Genomic DNA, 16,770 nt, shown 5'->3' with positions numbered 1-16,770 from the left:
GTGCAGTGCTTACAATACATAGGCCGCGAGTCGGCAATGCAATCAATAATATACACTACTGGCCATTAAAATTGGTACACCATGAAGAAATACAGGTGATAAAGGGGTATTCATTGGACAAATATATTATACTAGAACTGACAAGTGATTACATCTTCACGCAGTTTTGGTGCATAGATCCTGAGAAATCAGTACCCCGAACAACCACGTCTTGCCGTAATAAGGGCCTTGATACGTCTAGGCATTGAGTCAAACAGAGCTTGGATGGCGTGTACAGGTACAGCTGCCCATGCAGCTTCAACACGATACCACAGTTCATCAAGAATAGTGACTGGTGTACTGTAATCAGACAGTTGATCGGCCAACATTGACCAGAAGTTTTCAGTTGGTGAGACATCTGGAGAATGTGCTGGCCAGAGCAGCAGTCGAACATTTTCTGTATCCAGAAAGGTCCGTACAGGACCTGCAACATGCGGTCGTGCATTATCCTGCTGAAATGTAGGGCTTCTCAGGGATCGAATGAAGGGTAGAGCCACGGCTCGTAACTCATCTGAAATGTAACGTCCACTGTGCAAAGTGCTGTCAATGCGAACAAGAGGTGACCGGGACATGTAACCAATGGCACCCTATACCATCACGCCGGGTGATACGCGAGTATGGCGATGACGAATACACGCTTCCAATGTGCGTTCACCGCGATGTCGCCAAACACGGATGCGTCCATGATGATGCTGTAAACAGAACTTGGATTCATCCGAAAAATGACGTTTTCCCATTCTTGCACCCAGGTTCGTCGTTGAGTACACCATCGCAGGCGCTCATGACTGTAATGCAGCGCCAAGTGTAACCACAGCCATGGTATCCGAGCTGATGGTCCATGCTGCTGCAAACAGGTCGAACTGTTCATGCAGATGTCTTGCAAACGTCCCCATCTGTTGACTCGGGAATGGAGACGTGGCTGCACAATCCGTTACAGCCATGCGGATAAGATGCCTGTCATCTCGACTGCTAGTGATACGAGGCCGTTGGGATCCAGCACCGCGTTCCGTATTACCCTCCTCAACCCACCGATTCCATATTCTGCTAACAGTCATTGGATCTCGGCCAACGCGAGCAAGCAATGTCGCGATACAATAAACCGCAATGGCAATAGGCTACAATCCGACCTCTATCAAAGTCGGGAACGTGATGGTACGCATTTCTCCTCCTTACACGAGGCATTACAACAACGTTTCACCAGGAAATGCTGGTCAACAGCTGTTTGTGTATGAGAAATCGGTTGGAAACTTTCCTCGTGTCAGCACGTTGTAAGTGTCGCCACCGACGCCAACCTTGTGTGAATGCTCTGAAAAGCTAATCATTTGCATATCACAACATCTTGTTCCTGTCGGTTAAATTTCGCGTCTGTAGCATGTCATCTTCGTGGTGTAGAAATTTTAATGGCCAGTAGTGTAGAAAAATATGTGCAGTTACAAACAAAGGAAAAATTACGTTCTGCTAGCCAGCACGTCCAAACAAAAGTGTGTTCGCTATCGAAGAGTAGGGATAAAAAATGCGATGGAAAACAAATTCGCACCGGCGATTGAACGTCTTCCTAGAAATGTTTTACATTCATTATAACAGAGATGAAGCAGTCAAGCAAAAATTACATTAATTTACGCCGACACTGTTGAGGATACTACCGCATCTGATGAATCGTTCATGTTGATCCAGAACGTTAAAGATCTTATTGTGTAGTCTTTATTATTCTTTAACCAGATCGTAATCCAAAAACTCTGGCACGTACCAAGGGCGTTCCATAAGTAATGCCACAAATTTTTCATATAAAAGCATGTTGGTTTTATTCAAGATTCCAATACACAACATTATTCTTAATTCTTTCAGCTACAGAAAACTATCTTTCAACATAATCTCCGTTCTGTGTGACGACCTTACGCCACCTTACTGGACGGCCCTGTACGATCGTATGGTACCACTCTAATGATCGACGCCGGAGCCAACATTTTGCTGCATCAGTAACCTCCCCATCATCCACGAATTGCTTGCACCAGAGGACATCCTTTACTGGGCCAAACAGATGGAAGTCGGAAGGTGTGAGATCCGTGCTTTACGACGAATGAGGAAGAACAGTGCAATGAAGTTTTTTGAGCTCCTATCGGATGCACAGACTTGGGCGAGGCCTTACGTTGTCATGGCGAAAGAGAAGTTCGTTTGCATTTTTGTGGCGACGAACACATGGCAGGAGTCATAATTGTGTCTGCGGCCGCCCAGCAGGCGGGAGACGGACAGGTTTGCGCGACCTTGTTGCGATGATGACAGACGCTTCGCCCAACGATTCACCGTGCTTTTTTTCACCACCAGGCCTCTGCAGATATTCTGCAAGTGCCTATGGATATCTGTGACGCTCTGGCTTTCCCCCAAAACAAACTCAGTGACAACTGTCTGCTTGGAGCACACCTCCATTGCAGACGCCATTTTCAAGGCTGCATATAACTCCACCACCTATCGGAACGTCATGAAACTATAGGGGAGGAAGCGCACATATTCTACGATGTCTCACAAGAAATTCCACCTTTTTTTTCAACCGAAATTGACCGGGAAAAAGTAATATTGCCTTTCTTATTGAAAGACCCTTGTATAAAACGCTGGTTTACTCTGAAAAAGGGCTAAAACGAACAGGTTGTATACCGAACAGAGCATTTAAACATATTTATTTTCTGATTTAGCTTTTAGCCCTATAAATCGCCTACACTGCCTTGGACTTCTGGTTGTAACTAAACAAAGATGTTACCATTTCCGAAAGCGTGTCCGTCAGTATTCGGAAAGATAGAACACCAACTGTTCAATAAAATACAGAAGTGACTACTTTCCACCCTAGACCACTGACAAGTGCGCGGTAGACGTGGACATATCCGATTGAAAACCGAAAACTTATCGCGCGGATATCCATCCAGAGTGAGATATCCCCCGACGTTGCAGAGGGACCCGACGGCAGGTGACCGCTGCCAGAGACGCGCCGGAGGCGCTGTCGGCCGGCCTACATAATGGCGGTGGCTGGGGGCGGGGGCGGCGCCGCCCAGTGCGTGTTTCCGCCTTCCTGGCGGCACGCCGGCCAACCCCCGCAGATTTACCGGCCCCCGCGCAATTTGTGGCCCATTCGCCCCGGCGACGTGTTTAGTGACGAGATTTGTCTTCATAAAGTTGGCCTGCCTGGCCGCGCCAGTCGCTCGCTCTGCCGCTAACATATCGCCGTCTGGATCCGATGGGGTGGTCTCTACTGCCTGCGGCAGGGGGCAGGTCCGCAGGTCCGCGCTGACAGCCCCCGCGAGCTGTGGTCGCAGCTTCCACCCCCATCGCTCTTGTGCAGCTCAGTGATCGGTTTTCGTGTAAGAATATTTCACTTTTCAAATGTACTTACTGGTTATAATTAAAGTGAAGCTGCTCACAGAGGTCTAGTGTCACTTGTACTTACCGTAGATACTATGCCACTCAGGCTGCAGCACATTAGGACATTGTTTCTATAAAACAGATCTGAAGATGGCCATTATAGACCGAAACCGGTAATCTGTTGACAAAAAGTTTGTGACTACAGACGTCAAGTGACGGAAACTTGATAGACAATGTAATGCGTTAATGCGGAACCGATTTGCAGCTGAAAAAAATTAGTTCCAATTTTGGCCACCAGGTGCAAATCTGGCGCTGTACAGCATCGCGTCGACGTCTCCAATGTTCATATTGAACAAATTGTGTAAGCAGCGGTTAAGAATAACATCAACATTATACCTTTCCCACTTGTTTGGCCATTTCTGCGCATCTCTCGTTCCTAATCCGTTCCATATGGAATCATTTCTAAACGTCTTTCTTGCATTCATAGCGCCACATTTGCATCTAGAGGCAGAAATTAGAATTAATTTTTTCCAGCGCAAAACAGTTTCGCATTAAGGCATCAGAATATCCACCATGTTTCGCTGCCATATTGCAATTACAACTCACACTAGAACTCTGTGAGTAGTTGCACTTTAATTAGAGAAAACCGATATTTTCTCCTTGATTATTTATTAGAAACTGACTACAGTCAGTCACTAACTATTAGTAAATGATTTCCAGCCTATTTTCTATCACTAATCTGTAAAAGAACACTAGATATAGTTCCAAACCTGCGCGAGCTTTCCTTCCATTGTTTGTCTAAAATATGACGACAACCAGACAGAAAAGGTTGCTAGTATTAAACTGTCGGGAGTGATTACAAGTTAACTATGATCTCAGTTGGGAGAAGCACACCACAAAACTCCTAAAACGTTTAAGCAAATGTTGCTCTGGTGCAAGTTCATAGCGTTTTTCCTTAATTTTCACAACAGGTACAAAACAGAAGTTTAGTCATCCTTCCCTATTTATAAAAATCTGCCTCGCGGGATAAGTTCTCGATTTCGTGACTACAGAAATAACGTGGTTTTCTGGCGAAGAACTCGTCGAGCCATTCTGGAGCGCAGTTTCATGCGGAAAGGAAGTTGCTTGAAGGTTGTTCGATAGAGATCGCAAAAGGTAAAGATCTGAGATTGCAAGATCAGGTGAATAAGGTGAGTGCGGAATGACTTCCTAAATCAGTTCCTGTATAGTTGTTTTATTTATTTATTTAATTTTTTTTGTCAGTCTACCAGAATGTTGGTGGCGTTATCGTGGAGTAACATCACTTCACACAGTCGGCCTGGTCTTTGATCTTGAACTGCACCTGCAAGACGTCTCAGTTGTTGGCAATAGATATCAACAGTGATGATTAAACTCGGGGAAGCCATTCGCAGTACACCACAAAGTCGCTGTTCCACCAGATGCACAACATAAGGAATGGTGGGTGGTGTTCACGAGCCAATTATAGACGAGTAAGCAGAGAATCTCATATAGCCACCGGCTGATTTTTGTGATTTTTGCTTAGAGCGTGCGGTACCCATACACCCGAGATTCTTGAACCTTTCCCATTGCATGCCAACGTCGCACAATGGTGGAATGATTACAGTTCGTCACATTTACCAGCCGTGGATCATTGTGGATGCGTTTAAACAATCTTCATCGAACCCGGAAGGTCTTCCTGAGCGTGGAGAGTCACGATGTCAAAACGATTCTCCTTAAAACAAGAAAATAATTTTCTTGTCGTGCTCTGTCCATTGGCATTAGAACAAGTAATTCTGGCTGCCTCCGCCACTGTCATCCGTCTAGTGAATTCAGACAGAAGAATATGTCGGCCGGCCGGTGTGGCCGAACGGTTCTAGGCGCTTCAGTCTGGAACCGCGCGACCGCTACGGTCGCAGGTTCGAATCCTGCCTCGGACATGGATGTGTGTGATGTCCTTAGGTCAGTCAGGTTTAAGTAGTTCTAAGTCTAGGGGACTGATGACCTCAGATGTTAAGTCCCACAGTGTTCAGAGCCATTTGAACCATTTGAAGAATATGTCGGTAATGTTCCAATTTCTCCACTTGGCACTCTATTTTCTAGCGTCCACAACCCCACTCACTGTCTCCAAATGGAAATGGAAATGCCGTGTGGCTCAGGCCTCCCGTCGGGTAGAGCGTTCGCCTGGTGCAAGTCTTTCGAGTTGACGCCATTTCTGCGACTTGCGTGTCAATGGGAATGAAATGATGATGGTAAGGACAACAGAACACCCAGTCCGTGAGCGGAGAAAATCTCCGACCCAGTCGGGAATCGAACCCGGGACCTTAGGCATGACAATCCGTCGCGTTGACCACTCAGCTACCAGGGGCGGACATCTCCAAATGACAAAACGACAATACGTACACACAAATAGCAACAGTGAACTACAAATAAAAAATGGAAATCGATCAATCAACCCACAGCAACCGGAACACCTAAACGCAAAATCAAAACACTACGAACTTATGCACCAACCTAATGCTAATAAATTATTCCTAGCCTATTTTCTGTTTCGAGTCCACACCACATATGACACACCAGATGCAGTTCAGAACACGTACAACGTTTTCTCCCAATAGATGCCTAAAATATGATGACAGTCAGATGGAAGAGATTGACACTATTTAACTTATAGAATTGCAAATTAATTATAAAATCAGATGGGATTTAAATCCACCCCCAAAACGTCTAAACAAATCTATATGGGTCATTTAAATGTGGTCAGACAATGGTGAAATACTAATAAAACACTTAGTTTCACTCCATAATATCATACAGAATCATCTTTTGGGGTAACTCATCAAGCCAAGATAACATGTGCGAGGTCAAAAGTGTGAACCGCGAATAGTTTATGGTGTGCACTGAAGAATGTCTTGGAAAGGCTTATTTCATTAATGAAATTTGTCATAAATAACAAATTTATTTTTCAAAGTAACTGCAAAGTTCATAGAGTCAGTACAGAGAATATAAACAATTTTTATGAAGATTTAAAGTCACTTACCTTCGTTCAGAAAGATTTCCATTACTCAAGAATGCAGGTGTTCAATAACTAGATTGGATCCAAAAAAGTCCGATACCAATAAAGCTCAGTTTAAGACAAGCCTAAAGCAATTCCTACTGCATTGAGGAGTTCTTTAGTAAATCTATTAGATTTATATAGTATTAGCAACATGAAATAAAATTTGACTTCTGCACATTGTCAGTCAAATAATCTGATCACAGTAAATAAACATTGTAAGCTGATTTGCTATTCGATGATACGTGCCTGCAACATCCAGACGGTTATCATATGCGCCTCATTATATTCCGCTCTTGAATGTTCTGTGAAAATTTTATTATTGGCTTTCAAATTAAAATAAGATTTTTTTTTATTTGTCTTTGCTATTCCACAACTGTGACAACGCTTTCACTTACGATCTGTGAAGAGGATGTTAACTTCGCTCCATTTTTTTTGTAAATATTTATTACAAATTCTTGATCTATGACATGATACATCCCCTCTAAGGATCTACGGTTTATAAAGTATATCTAATCTAATCTAATCACGCACTCAAGACAAAGCAGCTCACAGTAAATTTAGGCTAGTCATACGAGAGTCAGGTCCGTCCGTCTAGAACAGATATGGTGTAGAAATGTACGAAACTTCGTTTCCACTAGGTGTTGTGCAATTAGTAAGTTATGTGTTCACATTATTACAGGTATTTAAAGTTCAAATGAATCACGAGGACTTCCTTTTTTTCGGCAGTTTGTCGTCAACAATAATGTATCCAAGTTTGATGAATAACTATATGGGTGTCATTCATCGTTTTCAACAAATACTAAATACAGTGATTTCAGTGTTCCCGGCCAACTGTTGATCACGACCCAGAAGAGGGACGACTCAAAACCGCAACCTCAGACGATGAAACTCAGGCAGTTGCGCAATATTTCACTATCGACCACTAAAGGTGCAAGAACAGCTGATATATTACATGTATCAGAGTAAAGAATACAATATACTTTACAGAAACAAGTCGTTTGACAAAGCTTTGTTCAGATGGATACATTAGCTGTTTAGTGCTGCCTGGAACCATCGACATGTTGAGATTTAGGTTGTCACATAATTAGTTTTCTTTGACAACAAGATTAAACGGTAAGAACGAATTGACCGTTTCGAGTAACAATTATAGTTTTTTACAAGACATTTTCATAAAACATTTAGAAACCAATTTTTTGCAATATTCTTCGGGTAAAAATATGTGTAAAGAGAAATATGAATGGAACATTGTTCCTCTTTGCTCACCGAATGAGATAAGGAGTTCAGTTAATCTGTCATTCCTTGGTGATACAGAGTTCGCACTTCAAAATGAAAGCAAAACCTTCATAATTACCTCAATTCCTTAATTAATAACAAGTAACAACAGTACATTGGTAGAGCACTTGCTCGCGAAAAGAAAAGATCCAGAGTTCGAGTCTCGGTGCGGCACACAGTTTTAATCTTGCAGGAAGTTCCATTTAACAAAAGTACATACTCTATCATAAAAGAAATATACGTTAATATCACCGAAATAAGATCTGTTGTGAACCAAGTGTGTATAAACATATTGTCTTTACTTAGTTTAGTTCCATAGATAATATTCATACTAAACAAAATTATAAGCTTGACATATGCAACAAAATGGCGTTTTGTGAAGATGGTTGACAATTTATGGAAATAGCTTTAATAATCAAAATTTCGTCGTGCTGGATTACTTATAGTTACAGTTTCTCTCGAAGCTCTTCTCTTAATCTGCAGCTCTTCTTTTGCAGAAATAGGCATAGGAACGCATTTTTTATAGTCAAAGACCACAAATTAAAATGATGAATTTCCGTAACACAGTGATTGTATTACTACTTTGTGTTTTGTGCGCTGTTGATGAGCAACTGTTGTCCTGCTCATTCTGGTGCCTCATATGAACTCTGCTTGCTTGCTTATATTTTTCCAGCACTGGCTTTCTGTTTCTATCTCGTGTGTGTTCAACATTTTACTTGCTTGTGGGTTTCCTTTTTTTTGTATAGTTCTTCTAACGAGTGAAACATTTAGTCACTCGGTAGTTTAGTGTAGTCGTTTAGAGTCTGTTTTACTCCCATATTGCTCTCTCTACGTGGATGCTTTTCTTCTGTGGGAAACTTTTGGTATATGTCGCTGTTATATTTGAATGTTTTTAAATCTTTATCAGTTTCAGTTAGATATTGGTGACTGATATTAACTCGTCGCCAAAGGTACTCTTTAAGCAATAGCTTTTAATGGCTCTTATGTGTTTATATAAAAAAAAACACCTTATTCTAAAATATTAGCATTTGTATCCTGTGTATACAAACTGACAAGTGTTACATTTAAGTTGCTATATGCTTGATGCGTTGAATTTGTCAATCAGCGTGCCCTGCGTTCAAAGCTTTTTTTCTGTAGTGCCGTCAAAGTGCTTCTGTGAAGTTCTCTTCCAGTGCCGAGTGTAGTGTTTGTGTTCAGTGTTACACCAATGCGCTTTCTGGGGAATAGTTAAAGTGAAAGCGAAAGCAACAGTTACCCTCCTTACATCAAGTCAATAATAAGAACATAATCAACTCTCAAAAGATTTTCTCCGCTCATGGACTGGGTGTTGTGTTGTCCTCATCGTCATTTCATCATCGAGACGCAAGTCCCCCAACGTGGCGTCGACTGAAATATGACTTGCACCTGGCGGACGAATCCAAATGGCGCCTCCCGGCCAACAGTGCCATACGATTATTTCATTTGTATACACTGATGAGCCCTCCGTTTCTAAGCTCGGAGAGGGCAGAACATACACTTTAACCCAAAGCCAGTCTGCACTCAGTTCATCATAAGAATAATCCCGATCTAAACGTCACGCCAAGTAGTCTTCCGCCGCGCGTGATTAGCCGAGCGGTCTAGGCGCTGCAGTGAGGGACTGTGCGGCTGGTCCCGGCGGAGGTTCGAGTCCTCCCTCGGGCATGGGTGTGTGTGTGTTTGTCCTTAGGATAATTTAGGTTAAGTAGTGTGTAAGCTTAGGGGCTGATGACTTTAGCAGTTAAGTCCCGTAAGATTTCACACAGATTTGAACATTTTTTTGTAGTCTTCCGCGTTTGCTTAACTCTCATTGGATTTCGTTTCACGTGGAGCGGAAGCCAAGCTGTGACCAGTACTGTCAAGTACGGTCATAAGGATACGTTTTATGCTATGTTACATGCACATAGATTGAGTGATAACGCGGGACAACAGCTTCTTTGGCGCATTAAACTCTGACAGCAATGGCCAACCAGCGGTCGAACTAACCTGCAATTGTGTGAGCAGTTGCGGTTCAGACGTAAAAAGAGACGAGAAAAGAAAAACTACAGCTTCGAATGTCATTTAATTTAAAAAAAAAAGTGATATAAGCTCCAGACTATCGCGCGCTTCTTAGGTGAGCAGACGGAAAGCATAAAATGCCCTCGTTCTTACCGCACATAGTGTTCTAATTACAAACAAGAGTGATGAAAATTCCTAACTTAAACACAGGAGCGAGCTATGTGTGATGCAAAAGCGTGCTACAGGGGATTTCACCGTACTGTTGAATACTGAAGCCAATGGAGGTATTCCTTACAGTTCGTCGGCAGGTAATCTGTTAGCGCCTTCCTTATCCGAATCCGTATCAGTTTTGGAACTGTCATCTGCTACTTTGATAACGAATCGATCAACAACAGAATCCACGAAGCCAACTAGGCGCCACATTGTCTCCTCTTCTTTTACGACGTGCCGTTCTGTACCCCTCCAGTGTTCGGCATTGACATGTGAAAAAGCTGCGTGCGTTAGTTCCAGTACGTCTGGCAGCTTAACAGTCTTGTTATTTATGGGGATATATCCTTTAACTTGGTTCCAAATCAGTTCTGTTGGTTTATATTACAATGGTGCACTGGCAAATGTAAAAATGCATCATTTGTATGGTGTGCTCGATGCTGTGAATACGATTGTTTTCCATGTTTCAGAAAACATCGATAATTAAGAATTTATGTTTGAAATTAAAACAGGAATTTCGCACCCAATATGTACTTAGAAAGAAGAAGACGTGCATTATTCATAAAAAATGATGATGAATTTTACAATTACAAGAAGTAGGTATTTCAAATTGAACGAAGAAAAAAAAATGAATTCTACGAGACTTGAACCTGTGAGCGATGACACAATCTGCTAAGCTACCGCTATCTAATACAGCCCCTTGGAACTTCAATGCCGATTATCTCTGAAAATTTATGAAAAACATTAAGATCAGCCAATTTCTTGGCACTTTTTAATCGTGTTCTACACGCGTGTTGCCGGCCGGTGTGGACGAGCATTCAAGGCGCTTCGGTCTGGATCCGCGCGACCTCTACGGTGACAGGTTCGAATCCTGCCTCGGACATGGATGTGTGTGATGTCCTTAGGTTAGTTAGGTTTAAATAGCTCTAAGTCTATGGGACTGATGACCTCAGATGTTAAGTCCCATAGTGCTCAGAGCCATTTGAACCATTTTTTACACGCGTGTTTCGCTGCGGAATAGTAAGCATCCTCAACCATTTTCACACTGCGTATTAACAGATCGACAATCGGGGCACAACAGTGCACAGCTGGTGACTGTACACGATTTTTGAAATAAAAACTACATAGCTAAAGCGTGATTAAGAAATACATTGATGGCTGTTAATACATATGAATATCTTAAGGTTTCATTTAATGTAACTTGGTAATTATATATTGCACGCATAAGTAGGACCTACTTCCAAGAACGTAATAATACCAGTGTACGTGTGCTACGGCTAGTGACCAATCATAGCGTTTGTGTTTGTTTAACCGGCCGTTGTGGACGAGCGGTTCTACGCGCTTCAGTCAGGAACCGTGCTTTCTGCTACGGTCGCAGGTTCGAATCCTGCCTATGGCATGGATGTGTGTGCTGCCCTTAGCGTGGTTAGGTTTAAGTAGTTCTAGGTTCTAGGGGACTAATGACCTCAGATGTTAAATCCTATAGTGCTTAGAGGCATTTGAAACATTTTTGTGTTCGTTTACACCAGGTTTATTCTTATGATAATGGGAGTACATTACAATGGACTTCCTGCAAGACGGATAATGTTCATGAAATAGAGGCTGTTGATTATAAAGGGAAAGTTGGGATAAAATAAAACACATATCCCACAGACCAGATCTGAGTGCAATATGACAACGATGGAGTACAGAAATGAAAAGTACCATACCTAATTGATAGAATATATTCTAATGAAAGACGTAGACTAAAAGACGTATGTCTTTCATAACGTTTGCGTGCACATTTTTGTTGAGCTGTACTGTGCCCCTGCTGAAGAGCTGCATTCAATCGACGCCACGTACGCGATTAACAGCGCCTCCGCCGGTGGACGGACACTGTGGAGAAGAAGAGTTGACGGGGACACTCGGTGGACAGGCGCGGGGCGTTGGCTCGGCCGTGAAATCGTGTCCCCGCAGTCACGTCCGAGGCAGCGCTGATAGAAAACGGGCGTGTTTTGTGCGGGGATTCCAATTAATGGGGAGGCGGGAGCCGCCAAGTCGGCGGCCGGCTTTTCAATATGCGGCCGGCGGCAAGAACGCCGGAACGGACGGCCGCGCCTTTGTCGGCCGCGGCGGCCGGCGTGTGATTACACAGTCACGGTGGCTGCGCGGCGACACGACGCGACGCGACGCGGGCGCGACTGCGACGCAGCGCCCGTTAATTGAGTCTGCTCACCCCGGCGCTGCCCCGGCCGCATTCTTGTCCAAGGCACACGGCTGGAATACGGCGCTTCTTCTCTGGAACGCAGGGTACGTGGGCCTCACGTGATGGCGCAGTGGCCACAGAAATAACTTCTTCGTATACTGGCGTGCAAATATTAAGGACGGAAGTAACGTTCGCATGATATGTCAATGGCAGGTTAACATTGCTAGATGGAACATGGACCATACATAGAAAGAAACGCTGCAGTTTACTGTAGCAAACAAAAAAAATGTTTCAAATGGCTCTAAGCACTTAACATCCGAGCTCATCAGTCCCCTAGATTTAGTACAACTTTAACCTAACTAACCTAAAGACATCACACACATCCCTGCCCGAGGCAAGATTCGAACCAGCGACCGTAGCAGCAGCGCGGTTCAAGAGTGAAGCGCCTAGAACAGCTCGGCTACAGTGGCCGGCAGCAAACAAAAAAAATGGTTCAAATGGCTCTGAGCACTATGGGACTTAACATCTGAGGTCATCAGTCCCCTAGAACTTAGAACTGCTTAAACCTAATTAACCTAAGGACATCACACACATCCCTGCCCGAGGCAGGATTCGAACCAGCGACCGTAGCAGCAGCGCTGTTCGAGACTGAAGCGCCTAGAACCGCTCGGCCATGGCGGCGGGCAGCAGACAAAAAGGAATACACAATAAGACTGACAGAAATGACACTTAAGACAATACAGAGATGACCAGATTATTGTGGTAAACCACTTGTACCGAGTGAGGCGGCGCAGTGGCTAGCACACTGGACTCGCATTCAGGAGGACGACGGTTGAATCCCGCGTTCGGCCATCCTGATTTAGGTTTTCCGTGATTTCCCTAAATCGCTCCAGGTAAATGCCGGGATGGTTCCTTTGAAAGGGCATTCGTTTCACAGCTTGGAAGTTAAGTGGTGCTGCTGAAACTCTGAGACTGCTTGATATTTCCCTGATTATGTTCAAAGTGGCGGCAGATGTTAGTTTATCAGTCTGATGCTCACAGTCTCATTGTGACGATCAACTATACAGTCACTGAATCAGGTTTCGAAATTCTGAGAAGTAAGTAATCCTAAATTCATTCACGCCCCTTTTTTTCCCACTGCACAACCTAAGTATCTCTTGATCTTGAACATGTTTTTAAAGCTATGCTCATACAGCGATATCAGTTATTTAAGGGTAAAAATTCTGTATAGAAGGGACACGTTTTCACGGCATTTTTCTGATGTCATATATTTTCATGTACGTAGTTCACTAAGAAAAATAAGTAGCAGCCTTAAAGTGCAGTGACATCTAGACGCACCAGAATGGCAGAAAGTAACAATTGCGGTTGCAAGTACACTTCACCACACTGTAAATCAAGTTGCCGATTCAGCTGGGGTACCGACGTGGAACGTCCGACGGGTCTACAAGAAATGGTGGACTCCTAACAGTCATGGAACGGAGACGAATGTCACGACTTGGCAGTGACAATCGCTTTTAAAACCTACAGGAACTGCCGCTCTCAACGAATGCAGGTCCATCTCGACCAGTCGCTGAGCGAACATTGCGAAGGGAACTGAATGCAGTAAACATGTTATGTTGGGTGTGTCATAAAAGACTATTGCTCACAACGACAGATAAGGCTGTGCATCTGGAGTGAGCTAAATAAAAACAGAAACTAGACAGTAGCTGACTGGATGTGTGTAGTGTGGGCAGAAGAGACGCGATTGTGCCTCTTTTCGAATGGTGCAAAGTGTTGTGGCGTAGCAAGACAGCCACGCCACGGAAGTAGCCGAAAGGCACGCGCTAAGCTCACGCAGATGGGCGTGAGGTCTGAAACAGGATACGTAATGAATGCAATAAAGAAAAGTACGTAGCTTCTGGAATACTTAACTTTAATCCATACTTGTGGTACATCGCTCTTGACGATACAAGTGAGACTCTGTAGATACATGCAATGTTACTAATGGCGCCTTGCTAGGTCGTAGCCATTGACTTAGCTGAAGGCTATTCTAACTATCTGCTCTGCAAATGAGCGAGGCTTCGACAGTGTGCATCGCTAGCTACGTCGTCCGTACAACTGGGGCGAGTGCTATCCCGTATCTCGAGACCTGCCTTGTGCTGGCGCTCGGTCTGCGATCACACAGTGGCGACACGCGGGTCCGACATGTACTAATGGACCGCGGCCGATTTAAAACTACCACCTAGCAAGTGTGGTGTCTGGCGGTGACACCACACAAAGAGTCGAAAACACTGACGTACAATAAGTCATTTAACATGCAGAATGTGTTCGGTGTAGATTAGACCGGAGATGCTTCTGTGGCATTTTGAGGTCGGTTTTAGTCCTATGATCTGAGTCCACTCATTGAGGTTACCACAAACATGGACCAGGATATTTACTTCCCCATTCGCTAACGAAAAGTTGCTCTTTCTTTTACACTTTCTTGATGAGTAGATTGTGGACACTCCCTTCTTCCCAGATGACAACAGCCGTGGTTTGACGAACTTAGCGTCTACTTGCCCGCTTAACCACACGAACTTAGTATCATAGAAAATGTCTGGAATTATTTATAACTGCGGGTGAAACGGAAAAATTAGTGTCCGCGCAGTTTGATAGTCTGATCAGCAATGACTGGCTGCAGCTGGATATGGAATACCTGAAGCAACGTGTTGATTTTGTTCTTCGCCAAACTGAGGCCGTTACAAAGAGCAGACATGGTGTTGCATGATATTACTGTGATCTCCTCTGGGCATGATTGATTTCTTGAGCTGTGCACCTTTTATACCCTCTTTAATTCTTCCAACTGTACCACGTCAGTTAAGACTGACAACGGACGCAACAAGTTAATACTGCATGAAGAAAGAGGCGTATTGTCAACTTTGATACACCGTCAGAAATCAGTCTACCCATGATCCAGTCTATACGTATTATAAAAATGGATGTGTTAACTATGTGTATGTATACATGTTCCGCATCTCCTCCTAAACTTCTGGAACGCTTTGAACCAACTTGGTACACATATTCTTTACTATAATGTGTAAGATGCGTGTATTTCTATTGTCTATTGTCAAACCACAATTTATGAAAGATTTTTATATATTATTAATAGGATTAAGTAGGAATATTTAATATTTATCATTTTGGAAATAATTGTGGTAGCAGGGAATGTCTGCACCAAAGTATTGTTGGCGGGAGAGACCGCAAATTGATATAATTTTAAAAAGGGCGAGAGAGACTGCGTATGGATACATTTTAAGAAAAGAGCGGGTAAGCCGGCCGAAGTGGCCGTGCGGTTCTAGGCGCTGCAGTCTGGAGTCGCTAGACCGCTACGGTCGCAGGTTCGAATCCTGCCGTGGGCATGGATGTGTGTGATGTACTTAGGTTAGTTAGGTTTAACTAGTTCTAAGTTCTAGGGGACTAATGACCTCAGAAGTTGAGTCCCATACTGCTCAGAGCCATTTGAACCAAAGAGCGGGAAAGACCACGCATTGATACATTTTGTAATGGTAGCAGGGATTGTCTGCACCAGAAAGCATTGTTGGTGGGAGAGACCGCACTTTAGCGTTCGTAGTAAGTCAGTAGTAAGCGAGATGTGAAGCGAGTCGGTAGCAGGTCTGAAGCGAGAGGCTGAGAGGAGCGGTGTGCCTGCCAGCCACCAGCTATGATTTACAAGAGATTATAAACGGATGTGCAGAGACATCAGCTAACTATTATCATAAAAGGAACTAATATTATTTAATTATTCTTTCTGAGAAACTCAAGACTACTGAAGGTATGTTTGCGCCATGCTAGTTGTATGATTATTGTAAAAAAGTAAGTCCCAGGTGAACGTTTGTAAAATCATTTCATTACCAACAGTAAATATTTGAAGAATCGTTTTCAGAATATAATTAATTTTTGTCAGCAATGTTGCATTACTGATTTAAATCCATCCCAAAAACCATCAACGTAAAAATTCGCAAAATTTTATTGTTGTCAAGAAAAAGTTTAACTATGAATGACGTACTTCAGGCAAATTAATTAAAGAATAAAGTCAGCTTTGCTATTAAAGAATAACGTCAGTTTTGGTAATAAATACAGCCACTTATTATGACGTCCCACCGGCAGTTAATAAAGTATAGTAAAACAGAGTAAGTATATTCATGTCGCAGTTCGATGTAGCAGTCAGATGGCGATCCAGTAACAGTAGAAAAGAGGTAAGGAACAGTTTTAGGTTATTGCAGATAACGACTGAGGGCCACGACGACGACACATTCTATGTTTCGTCGAAATAATCAGAAAATAACTTTTAATAAGCAGCATTTAAATTTTTATGCGGAGATTGAGAAAGAGAATTAATTTCAAAGGGAAGATTTCATTGTTTTTATTAAGCAAGAGATAGAAATCCTAAGGGAAGGTTTCATAGGTTATTGTAGAAGGGAAGGTTGCGTAACAAAAGAGATATAGAGGAGACGGGAAGGTTTCAAATGTAGCTATAGATGTCGGGGTAAGAGACACCTACCTGTCACAGTTCAGGAAGATATGATATCATAACTAATGAGCTAAGTGAAAAACTGACGCATCATGCATGACATTTAAATTTATTATTTCTTTTCTACTAACTCTACTCGCAATATATTTCGCAGGCAATATC

Source organism: Schistocerca serialis, chromosome 5 (assembly GCF_023864345.2).
Source record: "Schistocerca serialis cubense isolate TAMUIC-IGC-003099 chromosome 5, iqSchSeri2.2, whole genome shotgun sequence".
Taxonomy (NCBI): Eukaryota; Metazoa; Arthropoda; class Insecta; order Orthoptera; family Acrididae; genus Schistocerca; species Schistocerca serialis.
The sequence above is the reverse complement of the archived record's forward strand: the minus strand, read 5'-3'. Positions refer to the sequence as shown.